The sequence below is a fragment of the Anopheles funestus genome, unplaced genomic scaffold (assembly GCF_943734845.2).
Source record: "Anopheles funestus unplaced genomic scaffold, idAnoFuneDA-416_04 scaffold_109_ctg1, whole genome shotgun sequence".
Classification (NCBI taxonomy): domain Eukaryota; kingdom Metazoa; phylum Arthropoda; class Insecta; order Diptera; family Culicidae; genus Anopheles; species Anopheles funestus.
The window spans coordinates 13,378-40,746 of NW_026045340.1; the positions used below are offsets into that span (position 1 = coordinate 13,378).

Genomic DNA, 27,369 nt, shown 5'->3' on the forward strand with positions numbered 1-27,369 from the left:
GAAGGGCCCACGACGGGTCTGGTTTATGCTCGCGGATCGAGCGTTCTTTGTCCCTACTTGTATGCAATATGCATATGGCATAAATGCGTATGGTTGCGGTGAGCCGCTACAACACATTATCCAAGACAGATTAGCCAAGACACATTAGCCGAGACACATTAGCCAAGACACATTAGCCAAGAAACCTTAGCCAAGACACATTAGCCAAGACACATTAGCCGAGACACATTAGCCAAGACACATTAGCCAAGACACCTTCGCCAAGACACCTTAGCCAAGACACCTTAGCCAAGACACCTTAGCTAAGACGCATAGCCGAGACACATTAGCCAAGACACATTAGCCAAGACACATTAGCCAAGACACATTAGCCAAGACACATTAGCCAAGACACCTTAGCCAAGACACATTAGCCAAGACACCTTAGCCAAGACACATTAGCCAAGACACATTAGCCAACACACATTAGCCAAGACACCTTCGCCAAGACACCTTAGCCAAGACACATTTGCCAAGACACATTAGCCAAGACACATTATACAAGACACCTTAGCCAAGACACCTTAGCCAAGACACCTTAGCCAAGACACCTTAGCCAAGACACCTTAGCCAAGACACATTAGTCAAGACACATTAGCCAAGACACATTAGGCGAGACACATTAGCCAAGACACATTAGCCAAGACATCTTAGCCAAGACACCTTAGCCAAGACACCTTAGCCAAGACACCTTAGCCAAGACACATTAGCCAAGACACCTTAGCCAAAACACCTTAGCCAAGACACATTAGCCAAGACACATTAGTCAAGACACATTAGCCAAGACACATTAGCCAAGACACCTTAGCCAAGACACATTAGCCAAGACACATTAGCCAAGACACCTTAGCCAAGACACCTTAGCCAAGACACCTTAGCCAGGACACATTAGCCAAGACACATTAGCCGAGACACATTAGCCAAGACACCTTAGCCAAGACACCTTAGCCAAGACACCTTAGCCAAAACACCTTAGCCAAGACACATTAGCCAAGACACATTAGCCAAGACACCTTAGCCAAGACACATTGGCCAAGACACCTTAGCCAAGACACATTACCCAAGACACCTTAGCCAAGACACCTTAGCCAAGACACCTTAGCCAAGACACATTAGTCAAGACACATTAGCCAAGACACATTAGGCGAGACACATTAGCCAAGACACATTAGCCAAGACATCTTAGCCAAGACACATTAGACAAGACACATTAGCCGAAACACATTAGCCAAGACACATTAGCCAAAACACCTTAGCCAAGACACATTAGCCAAGACACACTAGCCAAGACACACTAGCCAAGACACCTTAGCCAAGACACATTAGCCAAGACACATTAGCCAAGACACATTAGCCAAGACACATTAGCCGAGACACATTAGCCAAGACACATTAGCAAAGACACCTTAGCCAAGACACCTTAACCAAGACACATTAGCCAAGACACATTAGCCAAGACACCTTAGCCAAGACACATTAGCCAAGACACCTTAGCCAAGACACCTTAGTCAAGACACATTAGCCAAGACACCTTAGCCAAGACAACTTAGCCAAGACACATTAGCCAAGACGCATTAGCCAAGACACCTTAGCCAAGACACCTTTGCCAAGACACCTTAGTCAAGACACATTAGCAAAGACACCTTAGTCAAGACACCTTAGCCAAGACACATTAGCCAAGACACATTAGCCGAGACACATTAGCCGAGACACATGAGCCAAGACACCTTAGCCAAGACACATTAGCCGAGACACATTAGCCAAGACACTTTAGACGAGACACATTAGCCAAGACACCTTAGCCAAGACACCTTAGCCAATACACATTAGCCGAGACACATTAGCCAAGACACATTAGCCAAGACACCTTAGCCGAGACACATTTGCCTAGACACATTAGCCGAGACACCTTAGCCAAGACACATTAGCCAAGACACCTTAGCCAAGACACCTTAGCCAAGACACATTAGCCAAGACACATTAGCCAAGACACCTTTGCCAAGACAAATTAGCCAAGACACCTTAGCCAAGACACATTAGTCAAGACACATTAGCCGAGACAAATTACAAAAGACACATTAGCCAAGACACATTAGCCGAGACACCTTAGCCAAGACACATTAGCCAAGACACATTTGCCAAGACACCTTAGCCAAGACACATTAACCGAGACACATTAGCCAAGACACATTAGCCAAGACACATTAGCTGAGACACATTAGCCAAGACACATTAGCCAAGACACATTAGCCAAGACACATCAGCCAAGACACATTAGCCAAGACACATTAGCCAAGACACATTAGACAAGACACATTAGCCAAGACATATTAGCCAAGACACATTAGCCAAGACACCTTAGCCAAGACACATTAGCCAAGACACCTTAGCCAAGACACATTAGCCAAGACACCTTAGCCAAGACACCTTAGCCAAGACACCTTAGCCAAGACACATTAGCCAAGACACATTAGGCAAGACACATTAGCCAAGACACCTTAGCCAAGACACCTTAGCCAAGACACATTAGATAAGACACATTAGCCGAGACACATTAGCCAAGACACATTAGCCAAGACACATTAGCCAAGACACAATAGCTGAGACACATTAGCCAAGACACATTAGCCAAGACACATTAGCCAAGACACATCAGCCAAGACACATTAGCCAAGACACATTAGCCAAGACACATAAGACAAGACACATTAGCCGAGACATATTAGCCAAGACACATTAGCCAAGACACCTTAGCCAAGACACATTAGCCAAGACACCTTAGCCAAGACACATTAGCCAAGATACCTTAGCCAAGACACCTTAGCCAAGACAACTTATCCAAGACACATTAGTCAAGACACATTAGCCAAGACACATTAGCCGAAACACATTAGCCAAGACACATTAGTCAAGACACCTTAGCAAAGACACATAAGCCAAGACACATTAGCCAAGACACATTAGCCGAGACACATTAGCCAAGACACATTAGCCAAGACACCTTAGCCAAGACACCTTAGCCAAGACACCTTAGCCAAGACACATTAGCCAAGACACATTAGGCAAGACACATTAGCCAAGACACCTTAGCCAAGACACCTTAGCCAAGACACATTAGATAAGACACATTAGCCGAGACACATTAGCCAAGACACATTAGCCAAGACACATTAGCCAAGACACAATAGCTGAGACACATTAGCCAAGACACATTAGCCAAGACCCATCAGCCAAGACACATTAGCCAAGACACATTAGCCAAGACACATTAGACAAGACACATTAGCCGAGACATATTAGCCAAGACACATTAGCCAAGACACCTTAGCCAAGACACATCAGCCAAGACACCTTAGCCAAGACACATTAGCCAAGATACCTTAGCCAAGACACCTTAGCCAAGACACCTTATCCAAGACACATTAGTCAAGACACATTAGCCAAGACACATTAGCCGAAACACATTAGCCAAGACACATTAGTCAAGACACATTAGCCAAGACACATTAGCCAAGACACATTAGCCAAGACACATTAGCCAAGACACCTTAGCCAAGACACATTAGTCAAGACACATTAGCCGAGACACATTAGTCAAGACACATTAGCCAAGACAGCTTAGCCAAGACAACTTAGCCAAGACACATTAGCCAAGACGCATTAGCCAAGACACATTAGCCAAGACACATTAGCCAAGACACATTAGCCAAGACACATTAGCCAAGACACCTTTGCCAAGACAAATTAGCCAAGACACCTTAGCCAAGACACATTAGTCAAGACACATTAGCCGAGACACATTACAAAAGACACATTAGCCAAGACACATTAGCCGAGACACCTTAGCCAAGACACATTAGCCAAGACACATTTGCCAAGACACCTTAGCCAAGACACATTAACCGAGACACCTTAGCCAAGACACATTAGCCATGACACATTAGCCGAGACACATTAGCCAAGACACATTAGCCAAGACACCTTAGCCAAGACACATTAGTCAAGACACATTAGCCAAGACACATTAGCCGCGACACATTAGCCAAGACACATTAGCCAAGACACCTTAGCCAAGACACATTAGTCAAGACACATTAGCCGAGACACATTAGTCAAGACACATTAGCCAAGACAGCTTAGCCAAGACAACTTAGCCAAGACACATTAGCCAAGACGCATTAGCCAAGACACATTAGCCAAGACACATTAGCCAAGACACCTTAGTCAAGACACATTAGCCAAGACACCTTAGCCAAGACAACTTAGCCAAGACACATTAGCCAAGACGCATTAGCCAAGACACCTTAGCCAAGACACCTTAGCCAAGACACCTTAGTCAAGACACATTAGCAAAGACACCTTAGTCAAGACACCTTAGCCAAGACACATTAGCCAAGACACCTTAGCCAAGACACTTTAGACGAGACACATTAGCCAAGACACCTTAGCCAAGACACCTTAGCCAAGACACATTTGCCAAGACACATTAGCCAAGACACCTTTGCCAAGACAAATTAGCCAAGACACCTTAGCCAAGACACATTAGTCAAGACACATTAGCCGAGACACATTAGCCGAGACACATTAGCCAAGACACCTTAGCCAATACACATTAGCCGAGACACATTAGCCAAGACACATTAGCCAAGACACATTAGCCAAGACACCTTAGCCAAGACACCTTAGCCAAGACACATTAGCCGAGACACATTAGCCGAGACACATGAGCCAAGACACCTTAGCCAAGACACATTAGCCAAGACACCTTAGCCAAGACACTTTAGACGAGACACATTAGCCAAGACACCTTAGCCAAGACACCTTAGCCAATACACATTAGCCGAGACACATTAGCCAAGACACATTAGCCAAGACACCTTAGCCAAGACACATTTGCCAAGACACATTAGCCGAGACACCTTAGCCAAGACACATTAGCCAAGACACCTTAGCCAAGACACCTTAGCCAAGACACATTAGCCAAGACACATTAGCCAAGACACCTTTGCCAAGACAAATTAGCCAAGACACCTTAGCCAAGACACATTAGTCAAGACACATTAGCCGAGACACATTACAAAAGACACATTAGCCAAGACACATTAGCCGAGACACCTTAGCCAAGACACATTAGCCAAGACACATTTGCCAAGACACCTTAGCCAAGACACATTAACCGAGACACATTAGCCAAGACACATTAGCCAAGACACATTAGCTGAGACACATTAGCCAAGACACATTAGCCAAGACACATTAGCCAAGACACATCAGCCAAGACACATTAGCCAAGACACATTAGCCAAGACACATTAGACAAGACACATTAGCCGAGACACATTAGCCAAGACACATTAGCCAAGACACCTTAGCCAAGACACATTGGCCAAGACACATTAGCCAAGACACCTTAGCCAAGACACCTTAGCCAAGACACCTTAGCCAAGACACCTTAGCCAAGACACCTTAGCCAAGACACCTTAGCCAAGACACCTTAGCCAAGACACATTAGTCAATACACATTAGCCAAGACACCTTAGCCAAGACACATTAGCCGAGACACATTAGCCAAGACACATTAGCCAAGACACCTTAGCCAAGACACATTGGCCAAGACACCTTAGCCAAGACACATTAGCCAAGACACCTTAGCCAAGACACCTTAGCCAAGACACATTAGTCAAGACACATTAGCCAAGACACCTTAGCCAAGACACATTAGCCGAGACACATTAGCCAAGACACATTAGCCAAGACACCTTAGCCAAGACACCTTAACCAAGACACATTAGTCAAAAAACATTAGCCAAGACACATTAGCCGAGACACATTAGCCAAGACACATTAGCCAAGACATCTTAGCCAAGACACATTAGACTAGACACATTAGCCGAAACACATTAGCCAAGACACATTAGCCAAAACACCTTAGCCAAGACACATTAGCCAAGACACACTAGCCAAGACACACTAGCCAAGACACATTAGCCAAGACACCTTAGCCAAGACACCTTAGCCAAGACACATTAGCCAAGACACCTTAGCCAAGACACATTAGTCTAGACACATTAGCCAGGACACATTACCCAAGACACATAAGCCAAGACACATTAGCCGAGACACCTTAGCCAAGACACATTAGCCAAGACACATTTGCCAAGACACCTTAGCAAAGACACATTAGCCAAGACACCTTAGCCAAGACACATTAGCCAAGAAACCTTAGCCAAGACACCTAAGCCAAGACACCTTAGCCAAGACACCTTAGCCAAGACACCTTAGCCAAGACACCTTAGCCAAGACACATTAGTCAATACACATTAGCCAAGACACCTTAGCCAAGACACATAAGCCACGACACATTAGCCAAGACACCTTAGCCAAGACACATTAGCCAATACACCTTAGCCAAGACACCTTAGCCAAGACACATTAGCTAAGACACATTAGCCAAGACACATTAGCCAAGACACATTAGCCGAGACACATTAGTCAAGACACATTAGCCAAGACACATTAGCCAAGACACATTAGCCAAGACACATTAGCCGAGACACATTACCCAAGACACCTTAGCCAAGACTTATTAGCCAAGACACCTTAGCCAAGACACATTAGCCAAGACACCTTAGCCAAGACAACTTAGCCAAGACACATTAGCCAAGACGCATTAGCCAAGACACCTTAGCCAAGACACCTTAGCCAAGACACCTTAGTCAAGACACATTAGCAAAGACACCTTAGCCAAGACACATTAGCCAAGACACATTAGCCGAGACACATTAGCCGAGACACATGAGCCAAGACACCTTAGCCAAGACACATTAGCCAAGACACCTTAGCCAAGACACTTTAGACGAGACACATTAGCCAAGACACCTTAGCCAAGACACCTTAGCCAATACACATTAGCCGAGACACATTAGCCAAGACACATTAGCCAAGACACCTTAGCCAAGACACATTTGCCAAGACACATTAGCCGAGACACCTTAGCCAAGACACATTAGCCAAGACACCTTAGCCAAGACACCTTAGCCAAGACACATTAGCCAAGACACATTAGCCAAGACACCTTTGCCAAGACAAATTAGCCAAGACACCTTAGCCAAGACACATTAGTCAAGACACATTAGCCGAGACACATTACAAAAGACACATTAGCCAAGACACATTAGCCGAGACACCTTAGCCAAGACACATTAGCCAAGACACATTTGCCAAGACACCTTAGCCAAGACACATTAACCGAGACACATTAGCCAAGACACATTAGCCAAGACACATTAGCTGAGACACATTAGCCAAGACACATTAGCCAAGACACATTAGCCAAGACACATCAGCCAAGACACATTAGCCAAGACACATTAGCCAAGACACATTAGACAAGACACATTAGCCGAGACACATTAGCCAAGACACATTAGCCAAGACACCTTAGCCAAGACACATTGGCCAAGACACATTAGCCAAGACACCTTAGCCAAGACACCTTAGCCAAGACACCTTAGCCAAGACACCTTAGCCAAGACACCTTAGCCAAGACACCTTAGCCAAGACACCTTAGCCAAGACACATTAGCCAAGACACCTTAGCCAAGACACCTTAGCCAAGACACATTAGCCGAGACACATTAGCCAAGACACATTAGCCAAGACACCTTAGCCAAGACACATTGGCCAAGACACCTTAGCCAAGACACATTAGCCAAGACACCTTAGCCAAGACACCTTAGCCAAGACACCTTAGCCAAGACACATTAGTCAAGACACATTAGCCAAGACACCTTAGCCAAGACACATTAGCCAAGACACACTAGCCAAGACACCTTAGCCAAGACATATTAGCCAAAACACCTTAGCCAAGACACATTAGCCAAAACACCTTAGCCAAGACACCTTAGCCAAGACACCTTAGCCAAGACACCTTAGCCGAGACACATTAGCCAAGACATATTAGCCGAGACACATAAGCCAAGACACCTTAGCCAAGACACCTTAGCCAAGACACTTTAGCCAAGACACTTTAGATAAGACACATAAGTCAAGACACATTAGCCGAGACACATAACCCAAGACACATTAGCCAAAGCACCTTAGCCAAGACACCTTAGCCAAGACACATTAGCCAAGACACATAAGCCAAGACACATTAGCTAAGACACCTTAGCCAAGACACATTAACCAAGACACATTAGCCAAGAAACATAAGCCAAGACAACTTAGCCAAGACACCTTAGCCACGACACATTAGCCAAGACACATTAGCCAAGACACCATAGCCAAGACACCTTAGCCAAGACACCTTAGCCAAGACACATTAGCCAAGACACCTTAGCCAAGACACCTTAGCCAAGACACATTAGCCAAGAAACATAAGCCAAGACACCTTAGCCAAGACACCTTAGCCAAGACACATTAGCCAAAACACCTTAGCCAAGACACCTTAGCCAAGACACCTTAGCCAAGACACATTAGAAAATACACATTAGCTAAGACACCTTAGCCAAGACACATTAGCCAAGACACATTAGCCAAGAAACATAAGCCAAAACACCTTAGCCAAGACACATTAGCCAAGACACATTAGCCAAGACACATTAGCCAAGACACCTTAGCCAAGACACCTTAGCCAAGACACATTAGCCAAGACACCTTAGCCAAGACACCTTAGCCAAGACACATTAGCCATGAAACATAAGCCAAGACACCTTAGCCAAGACACCTTAGCCGAGACACCTTAGCCAAGATACATTAGCCAAGACACTTTAGCCAAGACACCTTAGCCAAGGCACCTTAGCCAAGACACCTTAGCCAAAACACATTAGCCAAGACACATTAGCCAAGACACCTTAGCCAAGACACATTAGCCAAAACGCCTTAGCCAAGACACATTAGCCAAGACACCTTTGCCAAGACACCTTAGCCAAGACACATTAGCCAAGACACATTAGCCAAGACACATTAGCCAAGACACCTTAGCCAAGACACCTTAGCCAAGACACATTAGCCAAGACACATTAGACAAGACACATAAGCCAAGACACATTAGCCAAGACACCTTAGCCAAGACACCTTAGCCAAGACACATTAGCCAAGACACATTAGCCAAGACACATTAGCCAAGACACATTAGCCAAGACACATTAGCCGAGACACATTAGCCAAGACACATTAGCCAAGACACATTAGCCGAGACAAATTAGCCAAGACACATTAGCCAAGACACCTTAGCCAAGACACCTTAGGCAAGACACCTTAGCCAAGACACATTAGCCAAGACACATTAGCCAAGACACATTAGCCAAGACACATTAGCCGAGACACATTAGCCGAGACGCTTTAGCCAAGACACCTTAGCCAAGACACATTAGCCAAGACACATTAGACAAGACACATTAGCCAAGACACCTTTGCCAAGACACATTAGCCAAGACACATTAGCCAAGACACCGTAGCCAAGACACGTTAGCCAAGACACCTTAGCCAAGACACATTAGCCAAGACACATTAGCCAAGACACATTAGCCAAGACACCTTAGCCAAGACACATTAGCCGAGACACATTAGCCGAGACGCTTTAGCCAAGACACCTTAGCCAAGACACCTTAGCCAAGACACATTAGCCAAGACACCTTAGCCAAGACACCTTAGCCAAGACACATTAGCCAAGACACATTAGCCAAGACACATTAGCCGAGACACATTAGCCAAGACACCTTAGCCAAGACACCTTAGTCAAGACACATCAGCCAAGACACATAAGCCGAGACACATTAGCCGAGACACATTAGCCAAGACACCTTAGCCAAGACACATTAGCCAAGACACCTTAGCCAAGACACCTTAGCCAAGACACCTTAGCCAAGACACCTTAGCCAAGACACATTAGCCAAGACACATTAGCCAAGACACATTAGCCAAGACACCTTAGCCAAGACACATTAGCCGAGACACATTAGCCGAGACACTTTAGCCAAGACACCTTAGCCAAGACACATTAGCCAAGACACATTAGCCGACACATTAGCCGAGACACTTTAGCCAAGACACCTTAGCCAAGACACCTTAGCCAAGACACATTAGCCAAGACACATTAGCCAAGACACATTAGCCAAGACACATTAGCCAAGACACCTTAGCCAAGACACTTTAGCCAAGACACATTAGCCAAGACACCTTAGCCAAGACACTTTAGCCAAGACACATTAGCCAAGACACATTAGCCAAGACACATTAGCCAAGACACCTTAGCCAAGACACTTTAGCCAAGACACATTAGCCAAGACACCTTAGCCAAGACACATTAGCCAAGACACATTAGCCGAGACACATTAGCCGAGACACTTCAGGCAAGACACCTTAGCCAAGACACCTTAGCCAAGACACATTAGCCAAGACACATTAGCCAAGACACATTAGCCAAGACACATTAGGCAAGACACATTAGGCAAGACACATTAGCCGAGACACCTTAGCCAAGACACCTTAGCCAAGACACTTTAGCCAAGACACATTAGCCAAGACACCTTAGCCAAGACACTTTAGCCAAGACACATTAGCAAAGACACATTAGCCAAGACACATTAGCCAAGACACATTAGCCAAGACACATTAGCCGAGACACATTAGCCGAGACTTTTTAGCCAAGACACCTTAGCCAAGACACATTAGCCAAGACACATTAGCCGAGACACATTAGCCGAGACACTTTAGCCAAGACACCTTAGCCAAGACACCTTAGCCAAGACACATTAGCCAAGACACATTAGCCAAGACACATTAGCCAAGACACATTAGCCAAGACACATTAGCCGAGACACTTTAGCCAAGACACCTTAGCCAAGACACCTTAGCCAAGACACTTTAGCCAAGACACATTAGCCAAGACACCTTAGCCAAGACACTTTAGCCAAGACACATTAGCCAAGACACATTAGCCAAGACACATTAGCCGAGACACATTAGCCAAGACACATTAGCCAAGACACATTAGCCAAGACACATTAGCCAAGACACATTAGCCAAGACACATTAGCCGAGACACATTAGCCAAGACACATTAGCCAAGACACCTTAGCCAAGACACCTTAGCCAAGACACATTAGCCAAGACACATTAGACAAGACACATAAGCCAAGACACATTAGCCAAGACACCTTAGCCAAGACACCTTAGCCAAGACACATTAGCCAAGACACATTAGCCAAGACACATTAGCCAAGACACATTAGCCAAGACACATTAGCCAAGACACATTAGCCGAGACACATTACCCAAGACACATTAGCCAAGACACATTAGCCGAGACACCTTAGCCAAGACACATTAGCCAAGACACCTTAGCCAAGACACCTTAGCCAAGACACCTTAGCCAAGACACATTAGCCAAGACACATTAGCCAAGACACATTAGCCGAGACGCTTTAGCCAAGACACCTTAGCGAAGACACCTTAGCCAAGACACATTAGCAAGACACCTTAGCCAAGACACCTTAGCCAAGACACATTAGCCAAGACACATTAGCCAAGACACATTAGCCGAGACACATTAGCCAAGACACCTTAGCCAAGACACCTTAGCCAAGACACATTAGCCAAGACACATAAGCCGAGACACATTAGCCAAGACACATTAGCCAAGACACCTTAGCCAAGACACATTAGCCGAGACACCTTAGCCAAGACACATTAGCCAAGACACATTAGCCAAGACACCTTAGGCAAGACACTTTAGGCAAGACACCTTAGCCAAGACACATTAGCCAAGACACCTTAGCCAAGACACCTTAGCCAAGACACCTTAGCCAAGACACATTAGCCAAGACACCTTAGCCAAGACACATTAGCCAAGACACCTTAGCCAAGACACATTAGCCAAGACACATTAGCCAAGACACATTAGCCAAGACACCTTAGCCAAGACACCTTAGCCAAGACACATTAGCCAAGACACCTTAGCCAAGACTCTTTAGCCAAGACACCTTAGCCAAGACACATTAGCCAAGACACATTAGCCAAGACACCTTAGCCAAGACACATTAGTCAAGACACATTAGCCAAGACACATTAGCCGAGACACATTAGCCAAGACACATTAGCCAAGACACATTAGCCAAGACACATTGGCCAAGACACCTTAGCCAAGACACATTAGCCAAGACACCTTAGCCAAGACACCTTAGCCAAGACACCTTAGCCAAGACACATTAGTCAAGACACATTAGCCAAGACACCTTAGCCAAGACACATTAGCCGAGACACATTAGCCAAGACACATTAGCCAAGACACCTTAGCCAAGACACCTTAACCAAGACACATTAGCCAAGACACATTAGCCAAGACACATTAGCCGAGACACATTAGCCAAGACACATTAGCCAAGACACCTTAGCCAAGACACATTGGCCAAGACACCTTAGCCAAGACACATTAGCCAAGACACCTTAGCCAAGACACCTTAGCCAAGACACATTAGCCAAGACACCTTAGCCAAGACACCTAAGCCAAGACACATTAGCCGAGACACATTAGCCGAGACACATTAGCCGAGACACATTAGCCAAGACACATTTGCCAAGACACCTTAGCCAAGACACATTAGCCAAGACACGTTAGCCAAGACACATTAGCCAAGAAACCTTAGCCAAGACACTTTAGCCAAGACACATAAGCCAAGACACATTAGCCAAGACACATTAGCCAAGACACATTAGCCAAGACACCTTAGCCAAGACACATTAGCCAAGACACCTTAGCCAAGACACCTTAGCCAAGACACATTAGTCAAGACACATTAGCCAAGACACATTAGCCGAAACACATTAGCCAAGACACATTAGATAAGACATCTTAGCCAAGACACATTAGACAAGACACATTAGCCGAAACACATTAGCCAAGACACATTAGCCAAAACACCTTAGCCAAGACACATTAGCCAAGACACACTAGCCAAGACACACTAGCCAAGACACATTAGCCAAGACACATTAGCCAAGACACATTAGCCAAGACACATTAGCCGAGACACATTAGCCAAGACACATTAGCCAAGACACCTTAGCCAAGACACCTTAACCAAGACACATTAGCCAAGACACATTAGCCAAGACACCTTAGCCAAGACACATTAGCCAAGACACCTTAGATAATACACCTTAGCCAAGACACCTTAGCCAAGACTCTTTAGCCAAGACACCTTAGCCAAGACACATAAGAAAAGACACATTAGCCAAGACACATTAGCCAAGACACATTAGCCAAGACACCTTAGCCAAGACACATTAGTCAAGACACATTAGCCAAGACACATTAGCCGAGACACATTAGCCGAGACACATTAGCCAAGACACATTAGCCAAGACACCTTAGCCAAGACACCTTAACCAAGACACATTAGCCAAGACACATTAGCCGAGACACCTTAGCCAAGACACATTAGCCAAGACACCTTAGCCAATACACCTTAGCCAAGACACTTTAGCCAAGACACATTAGCCAAGACACCTTAGCCAAGACACATTGGCCAAGACACCTTAGCCAAGACACATTAGCCAAGACACCTTAGCCAAGACACCTTAGCCAAGACACCTTAGCCAAGACACATTAGTCAAGACACCTTAGCCAAGACACATTAGCCGAGACACATTAGCCAAGACACATTAGCCAAGACATCTTAGCCAAGACACATTAGTCAAGACACATTAGCCGGGACACATTACCCAAGACACATTAGCCAAGACACCTTAGCCAAGACACATTAGCCAAGACACACTAGCCAAGACACACTAGCCAAGACACATTAGCCAAGACACATTAGCCAAGACACATTAGCCAAGACACATTAGCCGAGACACATTAGCCGAGACACATTAGCCAAGACACATTAGCCAAGACACCTTAGCCAAGACACCTTAACCAAGACACATTAGCCAAGACACATTAGCCGAGACACCTTAGCCAAGACACATTAGCCAAGACACCTTAGCCAATACACCTTAGCCAAGACACCTTAGCCAAGACTCTTTAGCCAAGACACATTAGCCAAGACACATTAGCCAAGACACATTAGCCAAGACACCTTAGCCAAGACACATTAGTCAAGACACATTAGCCAAGACACATTAGCCGAGACACATTAGCCAAGACACATTAGCCAAGACACCTTAGCCAAGACACATTAGCCAAGACACATTAGCCGAGACACATTAGCCAAGACACATTAGCCAAGACACCTTAGCCAAGACACCTTAGCCAAGACACATTAGCCAAGACACATTAGGCAAGACACATTAGCCAAGACACCTTAGCCAAGACACATTAGATAAGACACATTAGCCGAGACACATTAGCCAAGACACATTAGCCAAGACACATTAGCCAAGACACAATAGCTGAGACACATTAGCCAAGACACATTAGCCAAGACACATTAGCCAAGACACATAAGCCAAGACACATTAGCCAAGACACATTAGCCAAGACACATTAGACAAGACACATTAGCCGAGACACATTAGCCAAGACACATTAGCCAAGACACCTTAGCCAAGACACATTAGCCAAGACACCTTAGCCAAGACACATTAGCCAAGATACCGTAGAAAAGACACCTTAGCCAAGACACCTTATCCAAGACACATAAGTCAAGACACATTAGCCAAGACACATTAGCCGAAACACATTAGCCAAGACACATTAGTCAAGACACCTTAGCCAAGACACATAAGCCAAGACACATTAGCCGAGACACATTAGCCAAGACACATTAGCCAAGACACCTTAGCCAAGACACCTTAGCCAAGACACATTAGCCAAGACACATTAGCCAAGACACCTTAGCCAAGACACCTTAGCCAAGACACCTTAGCCAAGACACATTAGCCAAGACACCTAAGCCAAGACACCTTAGCCAAGACACCTTAGCCAGGACACATTAGCCAAGACACATTAGCCGAGACACATTAGTCAAGACACATTAGCCAAGACAGCTCAGCCAAGACAACTTAGCCAAGACACATTAGCCAAGACGCATTAGCCAAGACACATTAGCCAAGACACATTAGCCAAGACACCTTAGCCAAGACACATTAGTCAAGACACATTAGCCAAGACACATTAGCCGAGACACATTAGCCAAGACACCTTAGCCAAGACACCTTAGCCAAGACACATTAGCCAAGACACATTAGCCGAGACACATTAGCCAAGACACATTAGCCAAGACACCTTAGCCAAGACATATTAGTCAAGACACATTAGCCAAGACACATTAGCCGAGACACATTAGCCAAGACACATTAGCCAAGACACCTTAGCCAAGACACATTAGCCAAGACACATTAGCCGAGACACATTAGTCAAGACACATTAGCCAAGACAGCTCAGCCAAGACAACTTAGCCAAGACACATTAGCCAAGACGCATTAGCCAAGACACATTAGCCAAGACACATTAGCCAAGACACCTTAGTCAAGACACATTAGCCAAGACACCTTAGCCAAGACAACTTAGCCAAGACACATTAGCCAAGACGCATTAGCCAAGACACCTTAGCCAAGACACATTAGCCAAGCTACCTTAGTCAAGACACATTAGCAAAGACACCTTAGCCAAGACACATTAGCCAAGACACATTAGCCGAAACACATTAGCCAAGACACATTAGATAAGACATCTTAGCCAAGACACATTAGACAAGACACACTAGCCAAGACACACTAGCCAAGACACATTAGCCAAGACACATTAGCCAAGACACATTAGCCAAGACACATTAGCCGAGACACATTAGCCAAGACACATTAGCCAAGACACCTTAGCCAAGACACCTTAACCAAGACACATTAGCCAAGACACATTAGCCAAGACACCTTAGCCAAGACACATTAGCCAAGACACCTTAGATAATACACCTTAGCCAAGACACCTTAGCCAAGACTCTTTAGCCAAGACACCTTAGCCAAGACACATAAGAAAAGACACATTAGCCAAGACACATTAGCCAAGACACATTAGCCAAGACACCTTAGCCAAGACACATTAGTCAAGACACATTAGCCAAGACACATTAGCCGAGACACATTAGCCAAGACACATTAGCCAAGACACCTTAGCCAAGACACATTGGCCAAGACACCTTAGCCAAGACACATTAGCCAAGACACCTTAGCCAAGACACCTTAGCCAAGACACCTTAGCCAAGACACATTAGTCAAGACACCTTAGCCAAGACACATTAGCCGAGACACATTAGCCAAGACACATTAGCCAAGACATCTTAGCCAAGACACATTAGTCAAGACACATTAGCCGGGACACATTACCCAAGACACATTAGCCAAGACACCTTAGCCAAGACACATTAGCCAAGACACACTAGCCAAGACACACTAGCCAAGACACATTAGCCAAGACACATTAGCCAAGACACATTAGCCAAGACACATTAGCCGAGACACATTAGCCAAGACACATTAGCCAAGACACCTTAGCCAAGACACCTTAACCAAGACACATTAGCCAAGACACATTAGCCAAGACACCTTAGCCAAGACACATTAGCCAAGACACCTTAGCCAATACACCTTAGCCAAGACACCTTAGCCAAGACTCTTTAGCCAAGACACATTAGCCAAGACACATTAGCCAAGACACATTAGCCAAGACACCTTAGCCAAGACACATTAGCCAAGACACATTAGCCAAGACACATTAGCCGAGACACATTAGCCAAGACACATTAGCCAAGACACCTTAGCCAAGACACATTAGCCAAGACACATTAGCCGAGACACATTAGCCAAGACACATTAGCCAAGACACCTTAGCCAAGACACCTTAGCCAAGACACATTAGCCAAGACACATTAGGCAAGACACATTAGCCAAGACACCTTAGCCAAGACACATTAGATAAGACACATTAGCCGAGACACATTAGCCAAGACACATTAGCCAAGACACATTAGCCAAGACACAATAGCTGAGACACATTAGCCAAGACACATTAGCCAAGACACATTAGCCAAGACACATAAGCCAAGACACATTAGCCAAGACACATTAGCCAAGACACATTAGACAAGACACATTAGCCGAGACACATTAGCCAAGACACATTAGCCAAGACACCTTAGCCAAGACACATTAGCCAAGACACCTTAGCCAAGACACATTAGCCAAGATACCGTAGAAAAGACACCTTAGCCAAGACACCTTATCCAAGACACATAAGTCAAGACACATTAGCCAAGACACATTAGCCGAAACACATTAGCCAAGACACATTAGTCAAGACACCTTAGCCAAGACACATAAGCCAAGACACATTAGCCGAGACACATTAGCCAAGACACATTAGCCAAGACACCTTAGCCAAGACACCTTAGCCAAGACACATTAGCCAAGACACATTAGCCAAGACACCTTAGCCAAGACACCTTAGCCAAGACACCTTAGCCAAGACACATTAGCCAAGACACCTAAGCCAAGACACCTTAGCCAAGACACCTTAGCCAGGACACATTAGCTAAGACACCTTAGCCAAGACACCTTAGCCAAGACACATTAGCCAAGACACATTAGCCGAGACACATTAGCCAAGACACATTAGCCAAGACACCTTAGCCAAGACACATTAGTCAAGACACATTAGCCAAGACACATTAGCCGAGACACATTAGCCAAGACACATTAGCCAAGACACCTTAGCCAAGACACATTAGCCAAGACACATTAGCCGAGACACATTAGCCAAGACACATTAGCCAAGACACCTTAGCCAAGACATATTAGTCAAGACACATTAGCCAAGACACATTAGCCGAGACACATTAGCCAAGACACATTAGCCAAGACACCTTAGCCAAGACACATTAGCCAAGACACATTAGCCGAGACACATTAGTCAAGACACATTAGCCAAGACAGCTCAGCCAAGACAACTTAGCCAAGACACATTAGCCAAGACGCATTAGCCAAGACACATTAGCCAAGACACATTAGCCAAGACACCTTAGTCAAGACACATTAGCCAAGACACCTTAGCCAAGACACCTTAGCCAAGACACATTAGCCAAGACACATTAGCCAAGACACCTTAGCCAAGACACATTAGCCAAGCTACCTTAGTCAAGACACATTAGCAAAGACACCTTAGCCAAGACACATTAGCCAAGACACATTAGCCGAAACACATTAGCCAAGACACATTAGATAAGACATCTTAGCCAAGACACATTAGACAAGACACACTAGCCAAGACACACTAGCCAAGACACATTAGCCAAGACACATTAGCCAAGACACATTAGCCAAGACACATTAGCCGAGACACATTAGCCAAGACACATTAGCCAAGACACCTTAGCCAAGACACCTTAACCAAGACACATTAGCCAAGACACATTAGCCAAGACACCTTAGCCAAGACACATTAGCCAAGACACCTTAGATAATACACCTTAGCCAAGACACCTTAGCCAAGACTCTTTAGCCAAGACACCTTAGCCAAGACACATAAGAAAAGACACATTAGCCAAGACACATTAGCCAAGACACACTAGCCAAGACACCTTAGCCAAGACACATTAGTCAAGACACATTAGCCAAGACACATTAGCCGAGACACATTAGCCAAGACACATTAGCCAAGACACCTTAGCCAAGACACATTGGCCAAGACACCTTAGCCAAGACACATTAGCCAAGACACCTTAGCCAAGACACCTTAGCCAAGACACCTTAGCCAAGACACATTAGTCAAGACACCTTAGCCAAGACACATTAGCCGAGACACATTAGCCAAGACACATTAGCCAAGACATCTTAGCCAAGACACATTAGTCAAGACACATTAGCCGGGACACATTACCCAAGACACATTAGCCAAGACACCTTAGCCAAGACACATTAGCCAAGACACACTAGCCAAGACACACTAGCCAAGACACATTAGCCAAGACACATTAGCCAAGACACATTAGCCAAGACACATTAGCCGAGACACATTAGCCAAGACACATTAGCCAAGACACCTTAGCCAAGACACCTTAACCAAGACACATTAGCCAAGACACATTAGCCAAGACACCTTAGCCAAGACACATTAGCCAAGACACCTTAGCCAATACACCTTAGCCAAGACACCTTAGCCAAGACTCTTTAGCCAAGACACATTAGCCAAGACACATTAGCCAAGACACATTAGCCAAGACACCTTAGCCAAGACACATTAGCCAAGACACATTAGCCAAGACACATTAGCCGAGACACATTAGCCAAGACACATTAGCCAAGACACCTTAGCCAAGACACATTAGCCAAGACACATTAGCCGAGACACATTAGCCAAGACACATTAGCCAAGACACCTTAGCCAAGACACCTTAGCCAAGACACATTAGCCAAGACACATTAGGCAAGACACATTAGCCAAGACACCTTAGCCAAGACACATTAGATAAGACACATTAGCCGAGACACATTAGCCAAGACACATTAGCCAAGACACATTAGCCAAGACACAATAGCTGAGACACATTAGCCAAGACACATTAGCCAAGACACATTAGCCAAGACACATAAGCCAAGACACATTAGCCAAGACACATTAGCCAAGACACATTAGACAAGACACATTAGCCGAGACACATTAGCCAAGACACATTAGCCAAGACACCTTAGCCAAGACACATTAGCCAAGACACATTAGCCAAGACACATTAGCCAAGATACCGTAGAAAAGACACCTTAGCCAAGACACCTTATCCAAGACACATAAGTCAAGACACATTAGCCAAGACACATTAGCCGAAACACATTAGCCAAGACACATTAGTCAAGACACCTTAGCCAAGACACATAAGCCAAGACACATTAGCCGAGACACATTAGCCAAGACACATTAGCCAAGACACCTTAGCCAAGACACCTTAGCCAAGACACATTAGCCAAGACACATTAGCCAAGACACCTTAGCCAAGACACCTTAGCCAAGACACCTTAGCCAAGACACATTAGCCAAGACACCTAAGCCAAGACACCTTAGCCAAGACACCTTAGCCAGGACACATTAGCTAAGACACCTTAGCCAAGACACCTTAGCCAAGACACATTAGCCAAGACACATTAGCCGAGACACATTAGCCAAGACACATTAGCCAAGACACCTTAGCCAAGACACATTAGTCAAGACACATTAGCCAAGACACATTAGCCGACACACATTAGCCAAGACACATTAGCCAAGACACCTTAGCCAAGACACATTAGCCAAGACACATTAGCCGAGACACATTAGCCAAGACACATTAGCCAAGACACCTTAGCCAAGACATATTAGTCAAGACACATTAGCCAAGACACATTAGCCGAGACACATTAGCCAAGACACATTAGCCAAGACACCTTAGCCAAGACACATTAGCCAAGACACATTAGCCAAGACACATTAGTCAAGACACATTAGCCAAGACAGCTCAGCCAAGACAACTTAGCCAAGACACATTAGCCAAGACGCATTAGCCAAGACACATTAGCCAAGACACATTAGCCAAGACACCTTAGTCAAGACACATTAGCCAAGACACCTTAGCCAAGACAACTTAGCCAAGACACATTAGCCAAGACGCATTAGCCAAGACACCTTAGCCAAGACACATTAGCCAAGCTACCTTAGTCAAGACACATTAGCAAAGACACCTTAGCCAAGACACATTAGCCAAGACACATTAGCCGAGACACATTAGCCGAGACACATTAACCAAGACACCTTAGCCAAGACACATTAGCCAAGACACCTTAGCCAAGACACTTTAGACGAGACACATTAGCCAAGACACCTTAGCCAAGACACCTTAGCCAATACACATTAGCCGAGACACATAAGCCGAGACACCTTAGCCAAGACACATTAGCCAAGACACATAAGCCAAGACACCTTAGCCAAGACACATTAGCCAAGACACATTAGCCAAGACACATTAGCCAAGACACCTAAGCCAAGACACCTTAGCCAAGACACCTTAGCCAAGACACATTAGCCAAGACACATTAGCCAAGACACATTAGCCAAGACACATTAGCCAAGACACATTAGCCAAGACACCTTAGCCAAAACACCTTAGTCAAGTCACCTTAGCCAAGACACCTTAGCCAAGACACCTTAGCCAAGACGCATTAGCCAAGACACCTAAGCCAAGACACCTTAGCCAAGACACCTTAGCCAAGACACATTAGCCAAGACACATTAGCCAAGACACATTACCCGAGACACCTTAGGCAAGACACCTTAGCCAAGACACCTTAGCCAAGACACATTAGCCAAGACACCTTAGCCAAGACACCTTTTCCAAGACACATTAGCCAAGACACATTAGCCAAGACACCTTAGCCAAGACACATTAGCCAAGACACATTAGCTGAGACACATTAGCCAAGACACCTTAGCCAAGACACCTTAGCCAAGACACCTTAGCCAAGACACATTAGCCAAGACACATTAGCCAAGACACTTTAGCCAAGACACCTTAGCCAAGACACCTTAGCCAAGACACATTAGCCAAGACACCTTAGCCAAGACACATTAGCCAAGACACTTTAGCCAAGACACCTTAGCCAAGACACCTTAGCCAAGACACATTAGCCAAGACACATTAGCTGAGACACATTAGCCAAGACACATTAGCCAAGACACCTTAGCCAAGACACATTAGCCAAGACACATTAGCCAAGACACCTTAGCCAAGACACCTTAGCCAAGACACCTCAGAAAAGACACCTTAGCCAAGACACCTTAGCCAAGACGCATTATCCAAGACACCTAAGCCAAGAAACCTTAGCCAAGACACCTTAGCCAAGACACATTAGCCAAGACACATTAGCCAAGACACATTAGCCGAGACATCTTAGGCAAGACACCTTAGGCAAGACACCTTAGCCAAGAAACCTTAGCCAAGACACCTTAGCCAAGACACATTAGCCAAGACACATTAGCCAAGACACATTAGCCGAGACACCTTAGCCAAGACACATTAGCCAAGACACATAAGCCAAGACACCTTAGCCAAGACACATTAGCCAAGACACATTAGCCAAGACACATTAGCCAAGACACCTTAGCCAAGACACCTTAGCCAAGACACATTAGCCAAGACACATTAGCTGAGACACATTAGCCAAGACACCTTAGCCAAGACACCTTAGCCAAGACACATTAGCCAAGACACATTAGCCAAGACACTTTAGCCAAGACACCTTAGCCAAGACACCTTAGCCAAGACACATTAGCCAAGACACATTAGCTGAGACACATTAGCCAAGACACCTTAGCCAAGACACCTTAGCCAAGACACCTTAGCCAAGACACATTAGCCAAGACACATTAGCCAAGACACTTTAGCCAAGACACCTTAGCCAAGACACCTTAGCCAAGACACATTAGCCAAGACACCTTAGCCAAGACACTTTAGCCAAGACACCTTAGCCAAGACACCTTAGCCAAGACACATTAGCCAAGACACATTAGCTGAGACACATTAGCCAAGACACATTAGCCAAGACACCTTAGCCAAGACACATTAGCCAAGACACATTAGCCAAGACACCTTAGCCAAGACACCTTAGCCAAGACACCTCAGAAAAGACACCTTAGCCAAGACACCTTAGCCAAGACGCATTATCCAAGACACCTAAGCCAAGAAACCTTAGCCAAGACACCTTAGCCAAGACACATTAGCCAAGACACATTAGCCAAGACACATTAGCCGAGACATCTTAGGCAAGACACCTTAGGCAAGACACCTTAGCCAAGAAACCTTAGCCAAGACACCTTAGCCAAGACACATTAGCCAAGACACATTAGCCAAGACACATTAGCCGAGACACCTTAGCCAAGACACATTAGCCAAGACACATAAGCCAAGACACCTTAGCCAAGACACATTAGCCAAGACACATTAGCCAAGACACCTTAGCCAAGACACCTTAGCCAAGACACCTTAGCCAAGACACATTAGCCAAGACACATTAGCCAAGACACATTAGCCAAGACACATTAGCCAAGACACATTAGCCAAGACACATTAGCCAAGACACCTTAGCCAAGACACCTTGGCCAAGACACATAAGCCAAGACACATTAGCCAAGACACCTTAGCCAAGACACATTAGCCAAGACACATTAGCCAAGACACCTTAGCCAAGACACATTAGCCAAGACACATTAGCCAAGACACATTAGCCAAGACACATTAGCCAAGACACTTAAGCCAAGACACATAAGCCAAGACACATTAGCCAAGACACATGAGCCAAAACACCTTAGCCAAGACACCTTAGTCAAGTCACCTTAGCCAAGACACCTTAGCCAAGACACCTTAGCCAAGACGCATTAGCCAAGACACCTAAGCCAAGACACCTTAGCCAAGACACCTTAGCCAAGACACATTAGCCAAGACACATTAGCCAAGACACATTAGCCAAGACACATTAGACAAGACACATTAGCCAAGACACATTAGCTGAGACACATTAGCCAAGACACCTTAGCCAAGACACCATAGCCAAGACACATTAGCCAAGACACATTAGCCAAGACATATTAGCCAAGACACATTAGCCAAGACACATTAGCCGAGACACCTAAGCCAAGACACATTAGCCAAGACACATTAGCCAAGACACCTTAGCCAAGACACATTAGCCAAGACACTTTAGCCAAGACACCTTAGCCAAGACACCTTAGCCAAGACACATTAGCTGAGACACATTAGCCAAGACACATTAGCCAAGACACCTTAGCCAAGACACATTAGCCAAGACACATTAGCCAAGACACCTTAGCCAAGACACCTTAGCCAAGACACCTCAGCCAAGACACCTTAGCCAAGACACCTTAGCCAAGACACATAAGCCAAGACACCTTAGCAAAGACACATTAGCCAAGACGCATTATCCAAGACACCTAAGCCAAGACACCTTAGCCAAGACACATTAGCCGAGACATCTTAGGCAAGACACCTTAGGCAAGACACCTTAGCCAAGAAACCTTAGCCAAGGCACCTTAGCCAAGACACATTAGCCAAGACACATTAGCCAAGACACATTAGCCGAGACACCTTAGCCAAGACACATTAGCCAAGACACATAAGCCAAGACACCTTAGCCAAGACACATTAGCCAAGACGCATTATCCAAGACACCTAAGCCAAGACACCTTAGCCAAGACACCTTAGCCAAGACACATTAGCCAAGACACATTAGCCAAGACACATTAGCCAAGACACCTTAGCCAAGACACATTAGCCAAGACACATTAGCCAAGACACCTTAGCCAAGACACCTTGGCCAAGACACATAAGCCAAGACACATGAGCCAAGACACCTTAGCCAAGACACATTAGCCAAGACACATTAGCCAAGACACCTTAGCCAAGACACCTTAGCCAAGACACATTAGCCAAGACACATTAGCCAAGACACATTAGCCAAGACACATTAGCCAAGACACTTTAGCCAAGACACATTAGCCAAGACACATTAGCCAAGACACACGAGCCAAGACACCTTAGCCAAGACACCTTAGTCAAGTCACTTTAGCCAAGACACCTTAGCCAAGACACCTTAGCCAAGACGCATTAGCCAAGACACCTAAGCCAAGACACCTAAGCCAAGACACCTTAGCCACGACACATTAGCCAAGACACATTAGCCAAGACACATTACCCGAGACACCTTAGGCAAGACACCTTAGCCAAGACGCATTAGCCAAGACACCTAAGCCAAGACACCTTAGCCAAGACACATTAGCCAAGACACCTTAGCCAAGACACATTAGCCAAGACACATTAGCCAAGACACCTTAGCTAAGACACCTTAGCCAAGACACATTAGCCAAGACACATTAGCCAAGACACCTTAGCAGAGACACTTTAGCCAAGACACATTAGCCAAGACACCTTAGCCAAGACACCTTAGCCAAGACACATTAGCCAAGACACATAAGCTGAGACACATTAGCCAAGACACCTTAGCCAAGACACCTTAGCCAAGACACATTAGCCAAGACACATTAGCCAAGACACATTAGCCAAGACATATTAGCCAAGACACATTAGCCAAGACACATTAGCCAAGACACATTAGCCAAGACACATAAGCCAAGACACCTTAGCAAAGACACATTAGCCAAGACGCATTATCCAAGACACCTAAGCCAAGACACCTTAGCCAAGACACCTTAGCCAAGACACCTTAGCCAAGACAAATTAGCCAAGACGCATTATCCAAGACACATTAGCCAAGACACCTTAGCCAAGACACCTTAGCCAAGACACATTAGCCAAGACACATTAGCCAAGACACATTAGCCGAGACACTTTAGGCAAGACACCTTAGGCAAGACACCTTAGCCAAGAAACCTTAGCCAAGACACCTTAGCCAAGACACATTAGCCAAGACACATTAGCCAAGACACATTAGCCGAGACACCTTAGCCAAGACACCTTAGCCAAGACACATTAGCCAAGACACATTAGCCAAGACACATTAGCCAAGACATATTAGCCAAGACACATTAGCCAAGACACATTAGCCAAGACACATTAGCCAAGACACATAAGCCAAGACACCTTAGCCAAGACACCTTAGCCAAGACACCTTAGCCAAGACAAATTAGCCAAGACACATTAGCCAAGACACATTAGCCAAGACACATTAGCCGAGACACCTTAGCCAAGACACATTAGCCAAGACACATTAGCCAAGACACATTAGCCAAGACACATTAGCCAAGACACATTAGCCAAGACACATAAGCCAAGACACATAAGCCAAGACACATTAGCCAAGACGCATTATCCAAGACACCTAAGCCAAGACACCTTAGCCAAGACACCTTAGCCAAGACACATTAGCCAAGACACATTACCCAAGACACATTAGCCAAGACACCTTAGCCAAGACACATTAGCCAAGACACATTAGCCAAGACACATTAGCCGAGACACTTTAGGCAAGACACCTTAGGCAAGACACCTTAGCCAAGAAACCTTAGCCAAGACACCTTAGCCAAGACACATTAGCCAAGACACATTAGCCAAGACACATTAGCCGAGACACCTTAGCCAAGACACCTTAGCCAAGACACATTAGCCAAGACACATTAGCCAAGACACATTAGCCAAGACATATTAGCCAAGACACATTAGCCAAGACACATTAGCCAAGACGCATTATCCAAGACACCTAAGCCAAGACACCTTAGCCAAGACACCTTAGCCAAGACACCTTAGCCAAGACAAATTAGCCAAGACACATTAGCCAAGACACATTAGCCAAGACACATTAGCCGAGACACCTTAGCCAAGACACATTAGCCAAGACACATTAGCCAAGACACATTAGCCAAGACACATTAGCCAAGACACATAAGCCAAGACACATAAGCCAAGACACATTAGCCAAGACGCATTATCCAAGACACCTAAGCCAAGACACCTTAGCCAAGACACCTTAGCCAAGACACATTAGCCAAGACACATTACCCAAGACACATTAGCCAAGACACCTTAGCCAAGACACATTAGCCGAGACACCTTAGCCAAGACACCTTAGCCAAGACACATTAGCCAAGACACATTAGCCAAGACATATTAGCCAACACACATTAGCCAAGACACAAAAGCCTAGACACATTAGCCAAGACACATTAGCCAAGACACATTAGCCAAGACACATTAGCCAAGACACATTAGCCAAGACACATTAGCCAAGACACATTAGCCAAGACACCTTAGCCAAGACACCTTGGCCAAGACACATAAGCCAAGACACATTAGCTAAGACACCTTAGCCAAGATACATTAGCCAAGACACATTAGCCAAGACACATTAGCCAAGACACCTTAGCCAAGACACATAAGCCAAGACACATTAGCCAAGACACATTAGCCAAGACACATTAGCCAAGACACATGAGCCAAGACACCTTAGCTAAGACACCTTAGTCAAGTCACCTTAGCCAAGACACCTTAGCCAAGACACCTTAGCCAAGACGCATTAGCCAAGACACCTAAGCTAAGACACCTTAGCCAAGACACCTTAGCCAAGACACCTTAGCCAAGACACCTTAGCCAAGACACCTTAGCCAAGACACATTAGCCAAGACACCTTAGACAAGACGCATTATCCAAGACACCTAAGCCAAGACACCTTAGCCAAGACACCTTAGCCAAGACACATTAGCCAAGACACATTAGCCAAGACACATTAGCCAAGACACATTAGCCAAGACACATTAGCCAAGACACCTTAGCCAAGACAC

General features: G+C 45.3%; 1 long non-coding RNA gene across 1 annotated transcript in view; it reads right to left on the reverse strand.

The window, feature by feature from the left end:
- Positions 1 to 625: 625 nt before the first annotated feature.
- LOC125774389 (uncharacterized) overlaps positions 626 to 27,369 on the reverse strand; it is a 49,883-nt gene continuing 23,139 nt past the window's right edge. Inside the window, exons 6-12 of the long non-coding RNA XR_007420865.1 lie at positions 26,292 to 26,837; positions 22,862 to 24,009; positions 10,879 to 11,396; positions 9,971 to 10,290; positions 4,637 to 4,720; positions 2,271 to 2,452; positions 626 to 1,458 (exon numbers count right to left, since the gene is read on the reverse strand). This is a non-coding gene — a long non-coding RNA (uncharacterized LOC125774389). The remainder of the gene's footprint in view (positions 1,459 to 2,270; positions 2,453 to 4,636; positions 4,721 to 9,970; positions 10,291 to 10,878; positions 11,397 to 22,861; positions 24,010 to 26,291; positions 26,838 to 27,369) is intronic.